Raw genomic sequence first — 23,963 nt, 5'->3', positions numbered from 1 at the left:
AGTGGATCAAAGAAATTCATCCAACATAGCAAAAGAGGCAATGCGAAATAAAAGGCAGAATCTGTCAAAACAGAACAGTTCATATTGACGAATTTTATTAGGCCACCAGACTTGCTCAAATGAAAATGCTCAAATTGAATGAAAGTTGCGTACATATCTGAGGATCATGCACGTAAATTGGCTTAATTTTCTGAGCTACCTACAGGGAGGTAGACCCAGATTCGTGACAGCAAAGAAATCTGGAACTGCGCAGTAATCCAAATCTAGTACTTACTTTACTATCAAAGACTTTACTTGGCACAACAAAACACTAAACTAAGATAAGGAGAGGTTGCTACAGTAGTAAACAACTTCCAAGACACAAAATAAAAACAAAGTACTGTAGGTAAAAACATGGGTTGTCTCCCATAAGCGCTTTTCTTTAACGCCTTTCAGCTAGGCGCAGAAAGTGTGTATCAAGTATTATCAAGAGACGAAGTGTCAACATCATAATTTGTTCTCATAATAGAATCAAAAGGTAACTTCATTCTCTTTCTAGGGAAGTGTTCCATACCTTTCTTGGGAGGAAATTGATATTTTATATTACCTTCCTTCATATCAATGATAGCACCAACAGTTCGAAGAAAAGGTCTTCCCAATATAATGGGACAAGATGCATTGCATTCAATATCCAAGACAACAAAATCAACGGGGACAAGGTTATTGTTAACGGTAATGCGAACATTATCAACTTTCCCCAAAGGTTTCTTTGTAGAATGATCAGCGAGATTAACATCCAAATAACAATTTTTCAGCGGTGGCAAGTCAAGCATATTATAAATTTTCTTAGGCATAACGGAAATACTTGCACCAAGATCACATAAAGCATTACAATCAAAATCTTTAACCTTCATCTTAATGATGGGCTCCCAACCATCCTCTAGCTTTTTAGGAATAGAGGCTTCGCGCTCTAGTTTCTCTTCTCTAGCTTTTATGAGAGCATTTGTAATATGTTGCGTGAAAGCCAAATTTATAGCACTAGCATTAGGACTTTTAGCAAGTTTTTGCAAGAACTTTATAACTTCAGAGATGTGGCAATCATCAAAATTCAAACCATTATAATCTAAAGCAATGGGATCATCATCCCCAATGTTGGAAAAAATTTCAGCAGCTTTATCACAGGCGGTTTCATAGCAGTTTTAGCGATTTCAGGTGGTTTCTCGCGCTTTGCATTAGAAGTGGAAACATTGCTAACACCAATTCTTTTATTATTATTAGTAGGAGGTGCAGCAACATGTGTAGCATTAGCATTACAAGTGGTGGTAATAGTCCAAACTTTAGCTACATTCTTCTCTTTAGCTAGTTTTTCATTTTCTTCTCTATCCCACCTAGCACGCAGTTCAGCCATTAATCTTATATTCTCATTAATTCTAACTTGGATGGCATTTGCTGTAGTAACAATTTTATTATGATGATTTTCATTAGGCATAACTTTCGATTTCAAAAGATCAACATCAGCAGCAAGACTATCGACTTTAGAAGCAAGTATATCAATTTTCCCAAGCTTTTCTTCAACAGATTTGTTAAAAGCAGTTTGTGTACTAATAAATTCTTTAAGCATGGCTTCAAGTCCAGGGGTGAACTCCTATTATTGTTGTAAGAATTCCCATAAGAATTACCATAGCCGTTGCCATTATTATAAGGATATGGCCTATAGTTGTTACTAGAATTGTTCCGGTAAGCATTGTTGTTGAAATTATTATTTTTAATGAAGTTTACATCAACATGTTCTTCTTGTGCAACCAATGAAGCTAACGGAACATTATTAGGATCAATATTAGTCCTATCATTCACAAGCATAGACATAATAGCATCAATCTTATCACTCAAGGAAGAGGTTTCTTCGATGTAATTTACCTTCTTACCTTGTGGAGCTCTTTCCGTGTGCCATTCAGAGTAATTGATCATCATATTATCAAGAAGCTTTGTTGCTTCACCAAGAGTGATGGACATAAAGGTACCTCCAGCAGCTGAATCCAATAAGTTCCGCGAAGAAAAATTTAGTCCTGCATAGAAGGTTTGGATGATCATCCAAGTAGTCAGTCCATGGGTTGGGCAATTTTTAACCAGAGATTTCATTCTTTCCCAAGCTTGAGCAACATGTTCAGTATCCAATTGTTTAAAATTCATTATGCTACTCCTCAAAGATATAATTTTAGCAGGGGGATAATATCTACCAATAAAAGCATCCTTGCATTTAGTCCATGAATCAATACTGTTCTTAGGCAGAGATAGCAACCAATCTTTAGCTCTTCCTCTTAATGAGAAAGGGAACAATTTTAATTTTATAATGTCACCATCTACATCTTTATATTTTTGCATTTCACATAGTTCAACAAAATTATTAAGATGGGCAGCAGCATCATCAGAACTAACACTGCAAAAATTGCTCCCGCATAACAAGATTCAAGAAAGCAGTTTAATTTCAAAGAATTCTGCTGTAGTAGCAGGTGGAGCAATAGGTGTGCATAAGAAATCATTATTATTTGTGGTTGTGAAGTCACACAACTTAGTATTTTCAGGGGTAGCCATTTTAGCAACAGTAAATAAAGCAAACTAGATAAAGTAAATGCAAGTAACTAATTTTTTTTGTGTTTTTGATATAGCAAACAAGATAGCAAATAAAGTAAAACTAGCAACTAATTTTTTTGTATTTTGATTTAGTGCAGCAAACAAAGTAGTAAATAAAACTAAGCAAGACAAAAACAAAGTAAAGAGATTGAGAAGTGGAGACTCCCTTGCAGCGTGTCTTGATCTCCCTGCAACGGCGCCAGAAAAGAGCGTGATGGCGTGTAACTCACACGTTCGTTGGGAACCCCAAGAGGAAGGTATGATGCGCACAGCAGCAAGTTTTCCCTCAGAAAGAAACCAAGGTTTATCGAACCAGGAGGAGCCAAGAAGCACGTTGAAGGTTGATGACGGCGGGATGTAGTGCGGCGCAACACCAGAGATTCCGGCGCCAACGTGGAACCTGCACAACACAACCAAAGTACTTTGCCCCAACGAAATAGTGAGGTTGTCAATCTCACCGGCTTGCTGTAACAAAGGATTAACCGTATTGTGTGGAAGATGATTGTTTGCAGAAAACAGTAGAACAAGTATTGCAGTAGATTGTATTTCAGTATAGAGAATTGGACCGGGGTCCACAGTTCACTAGAGGTGTCTCTCCCATAAGATAAACAGCATGTTGGGTGAACAAATTACAGTTGGGCAATTGACAAATAAAGAGGGCATGACCATGCACATACATATCATGATGAGTATAGTGAGATTTAATTGGGCATTACGACAAAGTACATAGACCGCCATCCAACTGCATCTATGCCTAAAAAGTCCACCTTCAAAGTTATCATCCGAACCCCCTCCAAACATTAAGTTGCAAAGCAACAGACAATTGCATTAAGTATGGTGCGTAATGTAATCAACAACTACATCCTTAGACATAGCATCAATGTTTTATCCCTAGTGGCAACAGCACAACACAACCTTAGAACTTTCTCACTGTCCAGTGTCAATGCAGGCATGAACCCACTATCGAGCATAAATACTCCCTCTTGGAGTTACAAGCATCTACTTGGCCAGAGCATCTACTAGTAACGGAGAGCATGCAAGATCATAAACAACACATAGATATAACTTTGATAATCAACATAACAAGTATTCTCTATTCATCGGATCCCAACAAACGCAACATATAGAATTACAGATAGATGATCTTGATCATGTTAGGCAGCTCACAAGATCCGACAATGATAGCACAATGGGGAGAAGACAACCATCTAGCTACTGCTATGGACCCATAGTCCAGGGGTAGACTACTCACACATCACTCCGGAGGCGACCATGGCGGCGTAGAGTCCTCCGGGAGATGATTCCCCTCTCCGGCAGGGTGCCGGAGGCGATCTCCTGGATCCCCCGAGATGGGATCGGCGGCGGCGGCATCTCTGGAAGGTTTTCCGTATCGTGGCTCTCGGTACAGGGGGTTTCGCGACGGAGGCTTTAAGTAGGCGGAAGGGCAGGTCAGGAGGCGGCACGAGGGCCCCACACCACAGGGCCGCGCGGCCAAGGGGGGGGCCGCGCCGCCCTATGGTTTGGGTGCCTCGTGGCCCCACTTCGTCTCCTCTTCGGACTTCTGGAAGTTTCGTGGCAAAATAGGCCCCTGGGCGTTGATTTCGTCCAATTCCGAGAATATTTCCTTACTAGGATTTCTGAAACCAAAAACAGCAGAAAACAACAACTGGCACTTCGGCATCTTGTTAATAGGTTAGTTCCAGAAAATGCACGAATATGACATAAAGTGTGCATAAAACATGTAGATAACATCAATAATGTGGCATGGAACATAAGAAATTATCGATACGTCGGAGACGTATCACATTCTCAGGTCCATATCCATCGAATCAAGTCAACATGTTGCGGGTTTAATTGGATAGTGATAAGGGAAGGTCAAAAGTCAATGTCCATTAGGTGGAGACGGTTTGACAATCTCACACTGAAGTGATCCAGTTATTTTGGGTGATCTATTTTATGCATTGTTTAAAAGTACACAATAAAATAATTTGTATGCAAGCTACTAACTGAGCATTGTGATTTCCGGAAATGGCGATAGAAAAGTATCTTGATGGATGACAAGTGTAGTGGATTACACCAAGGGAGCATTTAGCCCAATTATCAAACCAAGGGAGCAGACAAGGTGTTTACCAACCATGTAACTATGTTTGTCACGTAACGGAGCTACACTCACACTTAAATCGTAATTTAGAAATAGTTTACTTTATCATATACTAAGAGGAACAACTTAACGAGGGAAAGATATAACCTATGAACAAAGGAGTACTAAAACAAATATTAAAATGAAGGACCAAAAAAACTTAACATATGATTGCTTGAGATAAATTAGCGTCTAGGTCTTGCCTCTCAGGAAATTTACCTAACCTCGCTACCTTTCTCACATTCTGTGGCAATTCAACTCAAAGTCCTCTTCCCGTCACTAACAATTCATGACTATAAAACAAACGATTAAGTCTTAAACACAGAAACTAGGCATTAAGATTCATGGGTATCTGACACTCCTAAACAAATAAAAATCCCAATCTCTTCGTATGTGCCTTCGGGGGGGGGGGGGGGGGAGATGTCTGCAACCACACATTGTTGGATGCAAGCTCTAAGATCAAACAAACATGTTACAGTTGCGGCGGAGGACTCCATCCCACCCCCAATCAAATCAAATCCAATCTTTGCTCTGGGCCTCTCCCTTTCCCCGTCTACAATATCAGGAAAGGCGATTTGTTCACCCCTTTTGCTGACCACCTCGCCGCCATCGATCCGTTCGATTCCTCGCCTCCGGCGGCCGCTTCGGTGGCGGGAGATTGGGGAATCAACGGAACACGGTGTGTACATAGTGTAGGTCATCGTAGGGTGCCAGCCGGCGGCACTGAGGAGGTAGAGGCGTGTCCGGAGTGGCTTTTGTGGGCGGTGTCCTTCTCCTCCATTGTGGGTGCTCTGGTGGATCTCCCTGGTGGATCTGTCGTTCCCTTCACGCTTGCGTCTCGTCGGAGTTGTGGAGCATGCCTTCCCCTCATCGGAGACTGTGTGATGGTGGATCCGGTTGTTGAAGACCTCGATGGAGGTGGTGATGTTGACCAAGCCAGCGTCGTTCATGGTGCAGGATGGAGGCCCTTCGGAGCCGAGGACCGTCGACTTCCCGTTCGCGGAGGAGCTCCTCCCAGTCCAAGCTTTGAGTGGAGGAGTGGTGGCGGCGTTTCGCCCGATGGACCATGTTGGTCTGCGAAGACGAAGCTGGGATCCAGAAGGTCTTATCTGTATTTTCATCTTTGTTCTGGTTTTTTCTGTAAGAAACTTGGTTTAATATTATCAGTTCCATTTGCGCAAAAAATGTTACAAGCAATGCATACATAAAGAAAACAAACACAATATAACTTGGCCCAATGCATCACCTTAAACTAGAATCAACAAAATTATTCAAATAAGAAATTGCACTAAGAATGGGTCCATGTGTGATTACAACACATCGCAGAGATCGTGATCATGGGTGGAGGCATGGGGAGCAGCCGGTCCTGCCCCCCTCAACATGCTTAATATATGTGTACTTAAGAAGTTTTAGCATTACATTCGACCTCTCCATAATTAAGATGCACACTGCCGCTGAAATCCAACGGTAACAAAAAAAGGGGGAAACAGGATCAATACAAGTTCATCTCCAATTCTACAAAGGCTTAATTTGTTTATATCTATGATTTTAGAATTTCTTTTCTTGGATTCCAATTTATTGCCCCCTGAACATTAGGGGAAAGAAAATGTGTGTATCTATGTATAGATAGACACGTGTGCAGATTCTTGTGAACAAATTAATACAACATTTTAATTTTATCATATTTTGTGAGTATATCTATGATTTCTTCATATTTGTGTGTATATCTATGATTTCTTCATATTTTGTATTTTCAGAATCCATGGTTCAAGGAAACCTATTTGACATGTACAATCTCCATTTCTAAATACGGAGTATAAGATAGTTTGTGAGTTCAAATTATGCTCCTAAAACGACTCATATTTAGGAAGAAGGTAGAACATTAGGCCTTTCACATTGGGTTGGTTCTTAGCAAGTTATTATAGGTAGTGCGTTTTTTAACATACAAGTCCTCCAATGCATTGTTTCTTAATGTTATATCTAAATCTACTGACTTTGGGCTCACCATATACGGAGTATGTGGTTGGGCTACTAATGTTTTTTTCCTATAATCGTGTGTAAGTGTTCTTCAACATGGAGAAGTACAAGATGGTAAAGAAGGCCGCAAAACGAGTTGTGAGTGAAGAAAGGGGTCAGGCGTACGTATGAGGACCTCTACCAGCGGTTAGGCACGAAGGAAGGAGAAAAGGACATCTATAGGATGGCCAAGATCCGAGAGAGGAAGACGAGGGATGATGACCAAGTCAAATGCATCAAGGACGGAGCAGACCAGCTCCTGGTGAAGGACAAGGAGATTAAACATAGATGGCGGGAGTATTACGACGGGCTGTTCAATGGGGAGACTCTGAGAGCTCTACCATTGAACTGGACAACTCCTTTGATGATACCAGTAGGCATTTTGTGCGGTGAATCCAGGAATTTGAGGTTACGGAGGCGTTGAGAAGGATGAAGGGAGGCAAGGCAATGGGCCCTGATTGTATCCCTATTGATGTGTGGAGAGGCCTTGGAGACATAGAGATAGTATGGCTAACTAAGCTCTTCAACTCCATTTTTCGGGCAAACAAGATGCCATAAGAATGGAGACGCGGTATATTAGTACCAATCTTCAAGAACAAAGGGGATGTTCAGAGTTGTACTAATTACCGTGGAATTAAGCTTATGATCCATACAATGAAGCTATGGGAAAGAGTCATTGAGCACCATTTAAGACGAATGACAAGCGTGACCAAAAATCAGTTTGGTTTCATGCCTGGGAGGTCGACCATGGAAGCCATCTTCTTGGTACGATAACTCATAGAGAGATACAAGGAGCAAAAGAAGGACCTGCATATGGTATTCATTGACTTGGAGAAGGCCTACGATAAGATACCGCGACACGTCATGTGGTGGGTGATACGTCTCCAACGTATCGATAATTTCTTATGTTCCATGCTTGTTTTATGACATTACCTACATGTTTTGTTCACACTTTATATCGTTTTTATGCGTTTTTCGGAACTAACCTATTGACGAGATGCCGAAGTGCCAGTTCCTGTTTTCTGCTGTTTTTGGTTTCAGAAATCCTAGTAAGGAAATATTCTCGGAATTGGACGAAATCAACGCCCAGCATCTTATAATTCCACGAAGCTTCCAGAACACCCGAGAGCCATCAGAGGAGAGCCACAGGGGGCCCACACAGGTGCCCGGCGCGGCCAGAGGGGGGGCCGCACCCCCCTATTGTGTCACCGCCACGTCAGCCTTCCGACTCCGCCTCTTCGCCTATTTAAAGGTCCCTGACCTAAATCTTCGATACGAAAAGCGACGGTACGAGAAACCTTCCAGAGCAGCCGCCATCGCGAAGCCAAGATCTGGGGGACAGAAGTCTCTGTTTCGGCACGCCGCCGGGATGGGGAAGTGCCCCCGGAAGGCATCTCCATCGACACCACCGCCATCTTCATCACCACTGCTGTCTCCCATGAGGAGGGAGTAGTTCTCCTTCGAGGCTAAGGGCTGTACCGGTAGCTATGTGGTTAATCTCTCTCCTATGTACTTCAATACAATGATCTCATGAGCTGCCTTACATGATTGAGATTCATATGAGTTTTGCATCACTATTAATCTATGTGCTACTCTAGTGATGTTATTAAAGTACTCTATTCCTCCTTCATGATGTAATGGTGACAGTGTGTGCATCATGTAGTACTTGGCGTAGTTTATGATTATGATCTCTTGTAGATTATGAAGTTAACTATTACTATGATGGTATTGATGTGATCTATTCCTCCTTTCATAGTATGAAGGTGACAGTGTGCATGCTATGTTAGTACTTGGTATAATTGCAATGATCTATCATGCACTCTAAGGTTATTTAAATATGAATATCGAATATTGTGGAGCTTGTTAACTCCGGCATTGAGGTGCTCTTGTAGCCCTACACAATTAGTGGTGTTCATCATTGATACGTCTCCAACGTATCTATAATTTCTGATGTTCCATGCTTGTTTTATGACAATACCTACATGTTTTGTTCACACTTTATGATGATTTTATGCGTTTTCCGGAACTAACCTATTGACGAGATGCCGAAGTGCCAGTTCCTGTTTTCTGCTGTTTTTGGTTTCAGAAATCCTAGTAAGGAAATATTCTCGGAATTGGACGAAATCAACGCCCAGAATCTTAAAATCCCACGAAGCTTCCAGAACACCCGAGAGCCACCAGAGGGGAGCCCTGGGGGCCCCACACACCAGCCTGGCGCGGCCAGGGGGGCCGCGCCCCCCTATGGTGTCACCGCCTCGTTAGCCCTCCGACTCCGCCTCTTCGCCTATTTAAAGGTCCCTGACCTAAATCTTCGAGACGGAAAAGCCACGGTACGAGAAACCTTCCAGAGCCGCCGCCATCGCGAAGCCAAGATCTGGGGGACAGGAGTCTCTGTTCCGGCACGCCGCCGGGACGGGGAAGTGCCCCCGGAAGGCTTCTCCATCGACACCACCGCCATCTTCATCAACGCTGCTGTCTCCCATGAGGAGGGAGTAGTTCTCCATCGAGGCTAAGGGCTGTACCGGTAGCTATGTGGTTCATCTCTCTATGTACTTCAATACAATGATCTCATGAGCTGCCTTACATGATTGAGATCCATATGATAGCTTTGTAATCTAGATGTCATTATGCTATTCAAGTGAATTTTACTTATGTGATCTCCGGAGACTCCTTGTCCCACGTGTGTAAAGGTGACAATGTGTGCACCGTGTGGGTCTCTTAGGCTATATTTCACAGAATACTTATTCACTGTTATGAATAGCATAGTGAAGTGCTTATTTATATCCCTTTATGATTGCAATGTGCTTTGTATCACTATTTATCTATGTGCTACTCTAGTGATGTTATTAAAGTACTCTATTCCTCCTTCATGATGTAATGGTGACAGTGTGTGCATCATGTAGTACTTGGCGTAGTTTATGATTATGATCTCTTGAAGATTATGAAGTTAACTATTACTATGATGGTATTAATGTGGTCTATTCCTCCTTTCATAGTATGAAGGTGACAGTGTGCATGCTATGTTAGTACTTGGTATAGTTGTGTTTATCTATCATGCACTCTAAGGTTATTTAAACATGAATATCGAATATTGTGGAGCTTGTTAACTCCGGCATTGAGGTGCTCTTGTAGCCCTACACAATCATGGTGTTCATCATCCAACAAAAGTGTCTAGAGTATAGCATTTATCTATTTAGTTATGTGATCAATGTTGAGAGTGTCCACTAGTGAAAGTATAATCCCTAGGCCTTGTTTCCAAATACTGCAATCATCGCTTGTTTACCGTTACTGAGAGTGGATTTGGTGACCGGGTGTATACGTGAGCACGGTCTAGCCATCGTTGGATCAACATTTAGATTTGTTTTCCGCCTCAAGGCCAACACACGGCGTTTAATCACTTTTTTCGCTGTTGTCCACTTGTGGACCCGAGGGCAGCTATTGTCGGCCAGCACAAGGCAAAAGAGAACCCAAAAATAAGAAATAAGCGCTTTGATACAATTTCTCCTCTGAATGGTTCTTGTGTTCATCCTCGCCCTGGAGGGGCCTCGATGGTGCACCGGCCGACCAGCAACATCTTCGACGGAGTAGCATGAGTACGGGCTGGTTCAGCGACGCGACGCCTCCCTCAACCACGCGGCGCTCGAGCTCGGCCCCTCGTCAACCGCAGTGGCCATCGGAGGAGTCCCTGATCCTGGCCCGTCGCCGCTCGGAGCGGCCACTCCTTCTCTTCGCCGTCCAGCCGGTCGCCGGTAGGGAATCCAACCACCAGAGGCCGTGACCTGCGGCAGGAATCGATGCGGAGCTCCTCCGCCAGCCCGCCGCACCAGCTCCCAACCCCATCTTCCCCACTAGCAGCCCATCGTTTTCGAGCTCATCCGGCCATGTAATTGGTATCTCCCGGCTAAAGCTAATAAACTGGTAAAGCTAATTAGTATCTCCCCGTAACCATGTGCTAATAAAGGTAATTAGCATCTCCCCGTAGCCATGTGCTAATAAACAAAATCTCGCCGATTGCTTCTCCTGCAAACAGTGTGGGGAGATGATCAGATCAGAGAGGCGGAGAGGATGTGGACAGAGGCCCAAACACACAGCTAACCACGGATCCATACATGAGATTAATATCACACGAAAACAACATCACGAAAAAGAAAGGAAGAACGGGGAGACTGGCCAATCTCGCCTCGCCGGCCGTGGCGGAGGTCACCCTGCAGGAATGAACACGAGGGCGACGCGAGCAGGAGGTGCGCGCGCACCAGCTCCGTCCGCGTGCATTAGCGCGACAGACCGAGGAGCGCGTATTAGTCCATGCTGCACCTGTCACCGGCGGCCATGCAGCCGCGGATCTGCTGGATGCGTGCCACGAGCTCGCGGTGCGCGCCCGCGATCTCGCCCAGCTCGGGCCCGGCAGCTTCCCGTCGTGGAGCGCCACGTCGTAGAGGAGCTTCAGGTGGTCCAGGTCCCGAAGGCTGTCGGGGATCACGCCGATGGACTCGAGCACGTCGGCGCGCGCGCGCAACGCCGGTATGAACGCAGGGTCGAGCGCCAGCGCGCGGTTGCGGTCGGCGATGGCGTCGGCGGGGCGCCCGGACGCGCGGAACGACGCGGCCTGGCCCACTAGGCAGGCACGGCGAAAGGAGCCCGGCGCGAGATGCGCAGGCCAGGTCCCCTGACCCGGACGAGCAGGACAAGACGGAAGATGCCGTGTTGTCGTCGCCGCCAGAGCACGCCTTGCCGCATCTGGGTATGTAGTCGCGGAGCATCTCGGCGACGTCACTCTGCGGCAGGAGAAGAGGATATCGTGTTTAGGGGTGGGAGATTGAACAAACCATGGCGCTCAGGGGAGACACAGAAAAAGGAGGAAGAAACGGGAGGATGGAAAAGAGAGAAGAAGATAAGGAGGAGAGTGGTGGGACCCATCATGTGCTGTCTCAAGGCTTTCGCACGCGCGTGTCACGCGGTGGATGCGGAGGAATATTTTTTTAGCAGCATCTCACGGAGAAACAAACTCCGTTAGACACGTGTCGACTTCTGGGTGCATGCTCACGTATACACCCGGTCACCAGGCTTCATCCGTTACTGTTTTACTGCATCTGTACTGCCTGCCATATTACCACCATCAACCACACGCCAGTTGTAGCATCAAGCTATTTTCTTGTGCCGTTACTACTGCTTATATTCATTCATACCACCTGTGTTTCACTATCTCTTCGCCGAACTAGTGCACCTATCTGACAGGTGTATTAGGTGTGTTGGGGACACAAGAGACTTCTTGCTTTGTGGTTGCAGGGTTGCATGAGAGGGATATCTTTGACCTCTTCCTCCCTGAGTTCGATAAACCTTGGGTGATCGACTTAAGGGAAAACTTGCTGCTGTTCTACAAACCTCTGCTCTTGGAGGCCCAACACTGTCTACAGGAAAAGAAGCGTGAGTAGACATCAATCATCCAACAAGAGAGTGTAGAGTATAGCATTTATCTATTCAGTTATGTGATCAATGTTGAGAGTGTCCACTAGTGAAAGTATAATCCCTAGGCCTTGTTTCCAAATACTGCAATCATCGCTTGTTTACTGTTCTACTGCATCTGTACTTCCTGCAATATTCCCACCATCAACCACACGCCAGTTGTAGCATCAAGTATTTTCTGGCACCGTTACTACTGCTCATATACATTCATACCACCTGTATTTCACTATCTCTTCGCCGAACTAGTGCACCTGTACATCTGACAAGTGTAATGGGTGTGTTGGGGACACAAGAGACTTCTTGCTTTGTGATCGCAGGGTTGCTTGAGAGGGGTATCTTTGACCTCTTCCTCCCTGAGTTCGATAAACCTTGGGTGATCCACTTAAGGGAAAACTTGCTGCTGTTCTACAAATATCTGCTCTTGGAGGCCCAACACTGTCTATAGGAAAAGAAGCGTGAGTAGACATCAAGCTATTTTCTGGCGCCGTTGCCGGGGAGGAAAGGTAAAAGGTACTCACACTCCGGATCTCGGCTACTAAGCTATTTTCCGGCGCCATTGTAAGTGCTCAAAGCTATTTCCTTTAGATCCTGCAATTGCATCTTTTTGTTTCTTGTTTTACACTAGTTTGGCATAATGGAAAGCAACAGTGAGCTTTTAAAATTATTTCCTGAGTTAAGACATGGATAGTTTGATGCGAAAATTAAAAAACCCATGGAACATATTAGTATGAATACTTTGAACACCATTGTTGCTAATGATATGGAAAATTCTAAGCTTGGGGAAGCTGGTTTTGATGAGCATGATATTTTTAGTCCCCCAAGCATTGAGGAGAAAATTTTCTTTGATGATACTTTGCCTTCTATTTATGATGATTATAATGATAGTGGTCTTTTGGTGCCGCCTACTATGGAGGATAAATTTGATTATGATTACAATATGCCTCCTATATTTGATGATAGCTACTTTGTTGAATTTGCTCCCACTACAATTAATAAGAATGACTATGCTTATGTTGGGAGTAGTAATAATTTTATGCATGAGACTCTTGATAAGAATGTTTCATTTGATAGTTATATTGTTGAGTTTGTTCATGATGCTACTGGACATTATTATGAGAGAGGAAAATATGGTTGTAGAAATTTTCATGTTACTAAAACACCTCTCTATGTGCTGAAATTTTTGAAGCTACACTTGTTCTATCTTCCTATGCTTGTTACTTTGCTCTTCATGAACTTGTTTATTTACAAGATTCCTTTTCATAGGAAGCATGTTAGACTTAAATGTGTTTTGAATTTGCTTCTTGATGCTCTCTTTTGCTTCAACTCTTATTTCTAGGGAGTGCATCATTAAAACTGCTGAGCCCATCTTAATGGCTATAAAGAAAGAACTTCTTGGGAGATAACCCATGTGTTTATTTTGCTACAGTACTTTTGTTTTATATTTGTGTCTTGGAAGTTGTTACTACTGTAGCAACCTCTCCTTATCTTACTTTGTTGCATTGTTGTGCCAAGTAAAGTCTTTGATAGCAAGGTTGATACTAGATTTGGATTTCTGCGCAGAAACAGATTTCTGTCTGTCACGAATTTGGGCAGGGTTCTCCGTAGGTAACTCAGAAAAATCTGCCAATTTACGTGCATGATCCTCAGATATGTACGCAACTTTCATTCAATTTGAGCATTTTCATCTGAGCAAGTCCAGTGCCTCTAAAAAATTCGTCTTTACGGACTGTTCTGTTTTGACAGATTCTGTCTTTTATTTCGCATTGCCTCTTTTGCTATGTTGGATGGATTTCTTTGTTCCATTAACTTTCAGAAGCTTTGTGCAATGTCCAGAATTGTTAAGAATGATTGTGTCACCTCTGAACATGTGAATTTTTGATTATGCACTAACCCTCTAATGAGTTTGTTTCGAGTTTGGGGTAGAGGAAGTTTTCAAGGGTCAAGAGAGGAGGATGATATATGATTAAGAAGAGTGAAAAGTCTAAGCTTGGGGATGCCCCGGTGGATCATTGATGTCTACGGGAGCTTCTATTCTTGTAGACAGTGTTGGGCCTCCAAGAGTAGAGGTTTGTAGAACAGCAGCAAGTTTCCCTTAAGTGGATCACCCAAGGTTTATCGATCTCAGGGAGGAAGAGGTCAAAGATATCCCTCTCATGCAACCCTGCAACCACAAAGCAAGAAGTCTCTTGTGTCCCCAACACACCTAATAGGTGCACTAGTTCGGCGAAGAGATAGTGAAATACAGGTGGTATGAATAAGTATGAGCAGTAGTAACGGCGCCAGAAAAGTGCTTTGCTATCCAGGACTGGTGTGTAGTTGATGGTGGTAATATTGCAGGCAGTAGAAACACAGTAAAACAGTAAACAAGCAGCGATAGCAGTATTTAGGAGCAAGGCCTAGGGATCATACTTTCACTAGTGGACACTCTCAACATTGATCACATAACAGAATAAATAAATGCTAGACTCTACACTCTTGTTGGATGATGAACACTAATTGTGTAGGATTACACGAACCCTCAATGCCGGAGTTAACAAGCTCCACAATATTCAATGTTCATATTTAAATAACCTTAGAGTGCAAGATAGATCAACATAACCAAATAGATCACATCAATACCATCATAGTAATAGTTAACTTCACAATCTACAAGAGATCACGATCATAAACTACGCCAAGTACTACATGATGCACACACTGCCTACTTTACACCATGCAGGAGGAATATAATACTTTAATAACATCACTAGAGTAGCACATGGATGAATTGTGATACAAAACTCATATGAATCTCAATCATGTAAGGCAGCTCATGAGATCATTGTATTGAAGTACATAGGAGAGAGATTAACCACATTGCTACCGGTACAGCCCCGAGCCTCGATGGAGAACTACTCCCTCCTCATGGGAGACAGCAGCGTTGATGAAGATGGCGGTGGTGTCGATGGAGAAGCCTTCCGGGGGCACTTCCCCGTCCCGGCGGCGTGCCGGAACAGAGACTCCTGTCCCCCAGATCTTGGCTTCGCGATGGCGGCGGCTCTGGATGGTTTCTCGTACCGTGGCTTTTTCTGTATCGAGGTTTTAGGTCGATGGGCTTCTTATAGGCGAAGAGGCGGCGTCAGAGGGTCGAAGAGGCGGCGAGGAGATAGGGGGGCGCGGGCCACCCCCAGGCCGCGCCGGCCACCCTCCTGGGGCCCCTGTGGCCCAACTCTGGTCCTTCCCGGGTGTTCTGGAAGCTTCGTGTATTTCTAAGATGCTGGGCGTTGATTTCGTCCGATTCCGAGAATATTTTCTTACTAGGATTTCTGAAACCAAAAACAGCAGAAAACAGGAACTGGCCCTTCGGCATCTCGTCAATAGGTTAGTTCCGGAAAACGCATAAATATGACATAAAGTATGCATAAAACATGTAGATATCATCAATAATGTGGCATGGAACATAAGAAATTATCGATACGTCGGAGACGTATCAATCATCCCTGCATATTTCAAGAAGACTCAAGCGTCTAAGCTTGGGGATGCCCAAGGCATCCCCTTCTTCATCAACAATTTATCATGTTTCTTCTCTTGAAACTATATTTTTATTCGGTCACATCTTATGTGCTTTACTTGGAGCGTCTGTGTGCTTTTATTTTCGTTTTGTTATTTTCATTCTCTAAATAAATGCTTGTATGGGAGAGAGACACGCTCCGCTAGTTCATATGAACAAATGTGTTCTTAGCTTTTAATGTTCATGGCGAAGGTTGAAACTGCTTCGTTAATTGTTATATGGTTGGAAACAGAAAATGCTACATGTGGTAATTGGTATGATGTCTTGAATAACTTGATACTTGGCAATTGTTGTGCTCATATAGATCATGTTTAAGCTCTTGCATCATGTACTTTGCACTTATTAATGATGAACTACATAGAGCTTGCTAAAATTTGGTTTGCATGATTGGTCTCTCTAAGGTCTAGATATTTTCTAGTAAGGGTTTGAACAACAAGGAAGACAATGTATAGTCTTATAATGCTTGTAATATGTTCTTATGTAAGTTTTGCTGTACTGGTTCATACTTGTGTTTGCTTCAAACAACCTTGCTAGCCTAAGCCTTGTATTGAGAGGGATTACTTCTCGTGCATCCAAAATCCTTGAGCCAAAGACTATGCCATTTGTGTCCACCATACCTACCTACTACATGGTATTTCTCTGCCATTCCAAAGTAAATTGCTTGAGTGCTATCTTTAAACACTTCAAAAGTTATTACCTCTTATTTGTGTCAATGTTTTATAGCTCATGAGGAAGTATGTGGTGTTTATCTTTCAATCTTGTTGCGCAACTTTCACCAATGGACTAGTGGTTTCATCCGCTTATCCAATAATTTTGCAAAAAGAGCTGGCAATGGGGTTCCCAGCCCCAATTAATTAATTTTCACGATTTTACAAAAAATAGACACTCCTCCATGGTATGTGATTGTTGGACGGCACCCGAGGATTCGGTTAGCCATGGCTTGAGAAAGCAAAGATGGGGAGGAGTGTCATCTAAATAAAACTAAAATAAAAGGCACTCCTTCATGGTATGAGATTGTTGGCAGACACCCGAGGATTCGGTTAGCCATGGTTTGTGAAAGCAAGGTTGGAAGGAGTGCCACCCAAAAATAAAAATCTTTCATGGGAGCCGCTCTTAGAAAGTCTGTCTGGCAAGGGGGTTAGAGTGCCCACTACCATTCGTTGACAACAACAAACACCTCTCAAAACTTTATTTTTATGCTCTCTTTATGTTTTAAAAATAAAAGCTCTAGCACAAATATAGCAATCCATGCTTCCCTCTGCGAAGGGCCATTCTTCTACTTTTATGTTGAGTCAGTTTACCTACTTCCTTCCATCTTAGAAGCAAACACTTGTGTTAACTGTGCATTGATTCTTACATACTTGCATATTTGCATTCATCATATTACTTTATGTTGACAATATCCATGAGATATGCATGTTACAAGTTGAAAGCAACCGCTGAAACTTAATCTTCCTTTGTGTTGCTTCAATGCCTTTATTTAGAATTTATTGCTTTATGAGTTAACTCTTACGCAAGACTTATTGATGCCTGTCTTGAAAGTACTATTCATAAAAAGTCTTTGCTATATGATTCAGTTGTTTAATCATTATCTTTATCATTGCTTTGAATCGCTGCATTCATCTCATATGCTTTACAATAGTATGATTAAGATCATGTTGGTAGCATGTCACTTCAGAAATTATCTTTGTTATCGTTTACCTACTCGGGACGAGTAGGAACTAAGCTTGGGGATGCTGATACGTCTCCAACGTATCGATAATTTCTTATGTTCCATGCTTGTTTTATGACATTACCTACATGTTTTGTTCACACTTTATATCGTTTTTATGCGTTTTCCGAAACTAACCTATTGACGAGATGCCGAAGTGCCAGTTCCTATTTTCTGCTGTTTTTGGTTTCGGAAATCCTAGTAAGGAAATATTCTCGGAATTGGACGAAATCAACGCCCAGCATCTTATAATTCCACGAAGCTTCCAGAACACCCGAGAGCCATCAGAGGAGAGCCACAGGGGGCCCACACAGGTGCGCGGCGCGGCCAGAGGGGGGGCCGCGCCCCCCTATTGTGTCACCGCCTCGTCAGCCTTCCGACTCCGCCTCTTCGCCTATTTAAAGGTCACTGACCTAAATCTTCGATACGAAAAGCGACGGTACGAGAAACCTTCCAGAGAAGCCGCCATCGCGAAGCCAAGATCTGGGGGACAGAAGTCTCTGTTCCGGCACGCTGCCGGGACGGGGAAGTGCCCCCGGAAGGCATCTCCATCGACACCACCGCCATCTTCATCACCGCTGCTGTCTCCCATGAGGAGGGAGTAGTTCTCCTTCGAGGCTAAGGGCTGTACCGGTAGCTATGTGGTTAATCTCTCTCCTATGTACTTCAATACAATGATCTCATGAGCTGCCTTACATGATTGAGATTCATATGAGTTGTGTATCACTATTAATCTATGTGCTACTCTAGTGATGTTATTAAAGTACTCTATTCCTCCTTCATGATGTAATGGTGACAGTGTGTGCATCATGTAGTACTTGGCGTAATTTATGATTATGATCTCTTGTAGATTATGAAGTTAACTATTACTATGATGGTATTGATGTGATCTATTCCTCCTTTCATAGTATGAAGGTGACAGTGTGCATGCTATGTTAGTACTTGGTATAATTGCAATGATCTATCATGCACTCTAAGGTTATTTAAATATGAATATCGAATATTGTGGAGCTTGTTAACTCCGGCATTGAGGTGCTCTTGTAGCCCTACACAATTAGTGGTGTTCATCATCCAACAAGAGAGTGTAGAGTATATCATTTATCTATTCAGTTATGTGATCAATGTTGAGAGTGTCCACTAGTGAAAGTATAATCCCTAGGCCTTGTTTCCAAATACTGCAATCATCGCTTGTTTACTGTTCTACTGCATCTGTACTTCCTGCAATATTCCCACCATCAACCACACACCAGTTGTAGCATCAAGTATTTTTTGGCGCCGTTACTACTGCTCATATACATTCATACCACCTGTATTGCACTATCTCTTCACCGAACTAGTGCACCTATACATCTGACATGTGTATTGGGTGTGTTGGGGACACAAGAGACTTCTTGCTTTGTGATCGCAGGGTTGCTTGAGAGGGATATCTTTGACCTCTTCCTCCCTGAGTTCGATAAACCTTGGGTGATCCACTTAAGGGAAAACTTGCTGCTGTTCTACAAACCTCTGCTCTTGGAGGCCCAACACTGTCTACAGGAAAAGAAGCATGAGTAGACATCAGTGGGCCTTGGAGAAACACAAAGTCCCAGCAAAGTACATTACCCTCATCATCAAGGACATGTACGATGATGTTGTGACAAGAGTTTGAACAAGAGATAGCGATACTGACAACTTCCTGATTAAAATAGGACTACACCAGGGGTCAGCTTTGAGCCCTTATCTATTTGATTTGGTGATGGATGAGGTCACAAGGAATATACAAGGAGATAGCCCATGTGTATGCTCTTTGTAGATGATGTGGTCCTAATCGATGATAGTCGAACGGAGGTTAATAGGAAGTTAGAACTATGGAGACAAACCTTGGAATCGAAAGGTTTTAGACTTAGTAGAACTAAAACTGAGTACATGATGTGCGGTTTTAGTACTACTAGGCACGGGGAGGAGGAGATTAGCCTGGATGGGCAGGTGGTGCCTGCTGGCGTGCAGTTGACGTGAGAGTTAGAAATCTCTATGGTGTAATTTTCCTTCACGTCTCCAGCAACGGCGCCAAAAAAAGAGCTTGATACGCGTACAACACGCGTCCGTTGGGAACCCCAAGAGGAAGGTGTGATGCGTACAGCGGCAAGTTTTCCCTCAGTAAGAAACCAAGGTTTATCGAACCAGTAGGAGCCAAGAAGCACGTTGAAGGTTGATGGCGGCGGAGTGTAGTGCGGCACAACACCAGGGATTCCGGCGCCAACGTGGAACCTGCACAACACAACCAAATTACTTTGCCCCAACGTGACAGTGAGGTTGTCAATCTCACCGGCTTGCTGTAACAAAGGATTAGATGTATAGTGTGGATGATGATTGTTTGCAGAGAACAGTAGAACAAGTATTGCAGTAGATTGTATTCGATGTAAAAGAATGGACCGGGGTTCACAGTTCACTAGTGGTGTCTCTCCCATAAGATAAATAGCATGTTGGGTGAACAAATTACAGTTGGGCAATTGACAAATAAAGAGGGCATGACCATGCACATACATGTTATGATGAGTAGTGTGAGATTTAATTGGGCATTACGACAAAGTACATAGACCGCTATCCAGCATGCATCTATGCCTAAAAAGTCCACCTTCAGGTTATCATCCGAACCCCCTCCAGTATTAAGTTGCAAACAACAGACAATTGCATTAAGTATGGTGTGTAATGTAATCAACAAATACATCCTTAGACATAGCATTGATGTTTTATCCCTAGTGGCAACAGCACATCCACAACCTTAGAACTTTCTGTCACCGTCCCAGATTTAATGGAGGCATGAACCCACTATCGAGCATAAATACTCCCTCTTGGAGTTACAAGTAATGACTTGGCCAGAGCCTCTACTAATAACGGAGAGCATGCAAGATCATAAACAACACATAGATAATAGATTGATAATCAACATAACATAGCATTCACTATTCATCAGATCCCAACAAACGCAACATGTAGCATTACAAATAGATGATCTTGATCATGTTAGGCAGCTCACAAGATCTAACAATGATAGCACAATTAGGAGAAGACGACCATCTAGCTACTGCTATGGACCCATAGTCCAGGGGTGAACTACTCACACATCACTCCGGAGGCGACCATGGCGGTGAAGAGTCCTCCGGGAGATGATTCCCCTCTCCGGCAGGGTGCCGGAGGCGATCTCCTGAATCCCCCGAGATGGGATTGGCGGCGGTGGCGTCTGATACGTCCAATTTGCATCACTATTTTGTATCATAATTTGCTGTTATTCATTGATATATTTCATATTTGGATACAATACTTATGTTATTTCATCTATTTTGCATGTTTCATCATTATTGGAGGATCACGCACCGGAGCCAGGATTCTGCTGGAAAAAGCACCGTCAGAACGCAATATTTCGGAAGATCAACTGTGGAAGGAAATTATACCAAAAATCCTATTTTTCCAGATGACGAAGGAAGCCAGAAGGGGGAGCTGAGAAGGCCCAAGGTGGGGCCAGACCACAGGCCGGCGCGGCCCATGGCCTGGCCGCGCCACCTGGTGGTGTGGGGGCCCCACAGCCCCTTTCGCCTCCTTTTCTTCGCGAAACCCTTCGTACCGAAAACCTAAGCCAGAGAGGGTACCTCACGAAGAGTTACAGCCGCCTCTGCGGGGCGGAGAACACCAGAGAGAAAAGAGCTCTCCGGCGGGCAGGAATCCGCCGGGGAAATTCCCTCCCGGAGGGGGAAATCGACGCCATCGTCACCGTCATCGAGCTGGACATCATCTCCATCACCATCATCATCATCTCCACCATCATCACCGCCGTCTCCACCGCTGGACACCGTCACCGCCGTAGCAATTTGGGTTTGATCTTGATTGTTTGATAGGGGAAACTCTCCCGGTATCGATTTCTACTTGTTGTTGATGCTATTGAGTGAAACCATTGAACCAAGTTTATGTTCAGATTGTTATTCATCATCATATCACCTCTGATCATGTTCCATATGATGTCTCGTGAGTAGTTCGTTTAGTTCTTGAGGACATGGGTGAAGTCTAAATGTTAGTAGTGAACTATGGTTGAGTAATATTCAATGCTATGATATTTAAGTTGTGGTGTTATTCTTCTAGTGGTGTCGTGTGAATGTCGACTACATGACACTTCACCTTTATGGGCCTAGGGGAATGCATCTTGTACTCGTTTGCCGATTGCGGGGTTGCCGGAGTGACAGAAACCTAAACCCCCGTTGGTATATCGATGCAGGAGGGATAGCAGGATCTCAGAGTTTAAGGCTGTGGTTAGATTTATTCTTAATTACTTTCTTGTAGTTGCGGATGCTTGCAAGGGGTATAATCACAAGTATGTATTAGTCCTAGGAAGGGCGGTACATTAGCATAGGTCCACCCACACAACACTTATCATAACAATGAAGATTATTTAGCCGTATGTAGCGAAAGCACTAGACTAAAATCCCGTGTGTCCTCGAGAACGTTTGGTCATTATAAGTAAACAACCCGGCTTGTCCTTTGTGCTAAAAAGGATTGGGCCACTCGCTGCAATTGTTACTCTCGCACTTTACTTACTCGTACTTTATTCAACTGTTACATCAAAACCCCCTGAATACTTGTCTGTAAGCATTTACAGGGAATCCTTCATCGAAACTGCTTGTCAACACCTTCTGCTCCTCGTTGGGATCGACATTCTTACTTATCGAAAATACTACGATACACCCCCTATACTTGTGGGTCATCAAGACTATTTTCTGGCGCCGTTGCCGGGAGTGAAGCGCTATTGGTAAGTGGAATTGGTAAGGAAAACCTTTACTGTTTGTGCTGATTTTATTTCTGCTCGCTGCTATAAGTCATTATGGAGAGATCTTCTCTTCAATTTCTATTTGGGAAATCTACTACTACTGCAACGGTAGTGGATGAGGCACCAGGTGAGGAAGTGATACCATATAAAATACCTATGAAAATTATTGAACGTGTTATGGATAACCGCTATGAAGGGGATGGAACTGTCCACCCTGGAGATCATTTATTGTTCTTGCATGAATTATGCGGTTTATTCAAGTGTGCAGGTATTGCTATGGATGAAGTGAGGAAGAAACTATTCTCTATATCGCTGTCTGGTAAGGCGGCGCATTGGTATAAATTCTTGGATAATGGGGATTCTCTTGAATGGAATGATATTGTGCCCCTGTTTTATTCTAAGTTCTATCCTCCAAGTGAAATTCACAAGGATCGAATCGCATATATAATTTTTGGCCTCATGATGGAGAGAGTATTGCCCAAGCTTGGGGGAGATTGAAGTCTTTAATGCTCAAATGCCCCATTCATGAGCTTCCTGGTAATGTTATTATTGATAATTTCTATGCAAGACTTTCTTTTCAAGACAAGACCTTGCTGGATACTTCTTGTTCGATCATTTACACGCAACAAATACTAGTTTAAAAGGGACCTTCTTGATCGTATCCAAGAAAATACGCAAGGTTGGGAGAACGACAAGGATAGAGAATCAGGTATAATTTATGATTATAAATGCATTGAAGCTTTTATGGATACTGATAAATTTCGTAATATGAGTGCTACATATGGTCTTGATTCTCAAGTTGCTGCAAATCTTTATAAAGCTTTTGCCTCTCATTATGAATTGCCTAAGAAGAATTTTGATAAGTATCATGAACCGTATAAAGATAAAATTGATTCATCTATTAATAAATGCGTTGTAGTTGAAACTGATGATCATGTTATTCCTGAAGCTTATATTGAAAAAACTCCTTTCCCTGCTAAAATGAAGGAGTACTCTGTTATAAATAGTGCGGTTCATAAAAGTGAAAAGAAACCTGTAGAACCTGAAGAACAAATAAAAGTTGAACCTGCTGTTGCAATAGTTAAAGATCTTGTGACTGAAAATGTGGAGGATGGTCATATTATTTTCTGTGAAGATGCTTCTAATATTGTTTCACATCCTAATAAACCCAAACAAGTTAGTGTTCCTATGCTATCTGTTAGAATTGGTGATCATTGCTATTATGGATTATGTGATATTGGTGCAAGTGTTAGTGCTATTCCTTATGAGCTTTACACGGAGATTATGCATGAAATTGATTCTTGTGAACTTGAAGATATTGATGTGGTTATTCAGCTGGCTAATAGAGAAACTATTTCTCCAATTGGTATTGTTCGAGATGTAGAAGTTCTATGTGGTAAGATTAAATATCCTGCTGACTTTTTGGTACTTGGTTCTGCTGCTAGTGATTATTGTCCTATCATTTTTGGTAGACCTTTTCTAAATACTTGTGGAGCTATTATAGACTGCAAGAAAGAGAAAATTTTGACTAAATTTGCTGGTGAATCTTATGAGTTTAACTTCTCTAAATTTACCAAAACTCCTTGTAAAGCTGATTTGCCTAGTGATGATTTTAAAATGGAGCAGTGTGCATCTATTGTTCTTGTTCCTAATAATCCTTTGCAGCAACATTTGGAGG

Source organism: Lolium perenne, chromosome 6 (assembly GCF_019359855.2).
Source record: "Lolium perenne isolate Kyuss_39 chromosome 6, Kyuss_2.0, whole genome shotgun sequence".
NCBI classification, from domain to species: Eukaryota; Viridiplantae; Streptophyta; class Magnoliopsida; order Poales; family Poaceae; genus Lolium; species Lolium perenne.
This window is presented reverse-complemented; position numbering follows the sequence as displayed.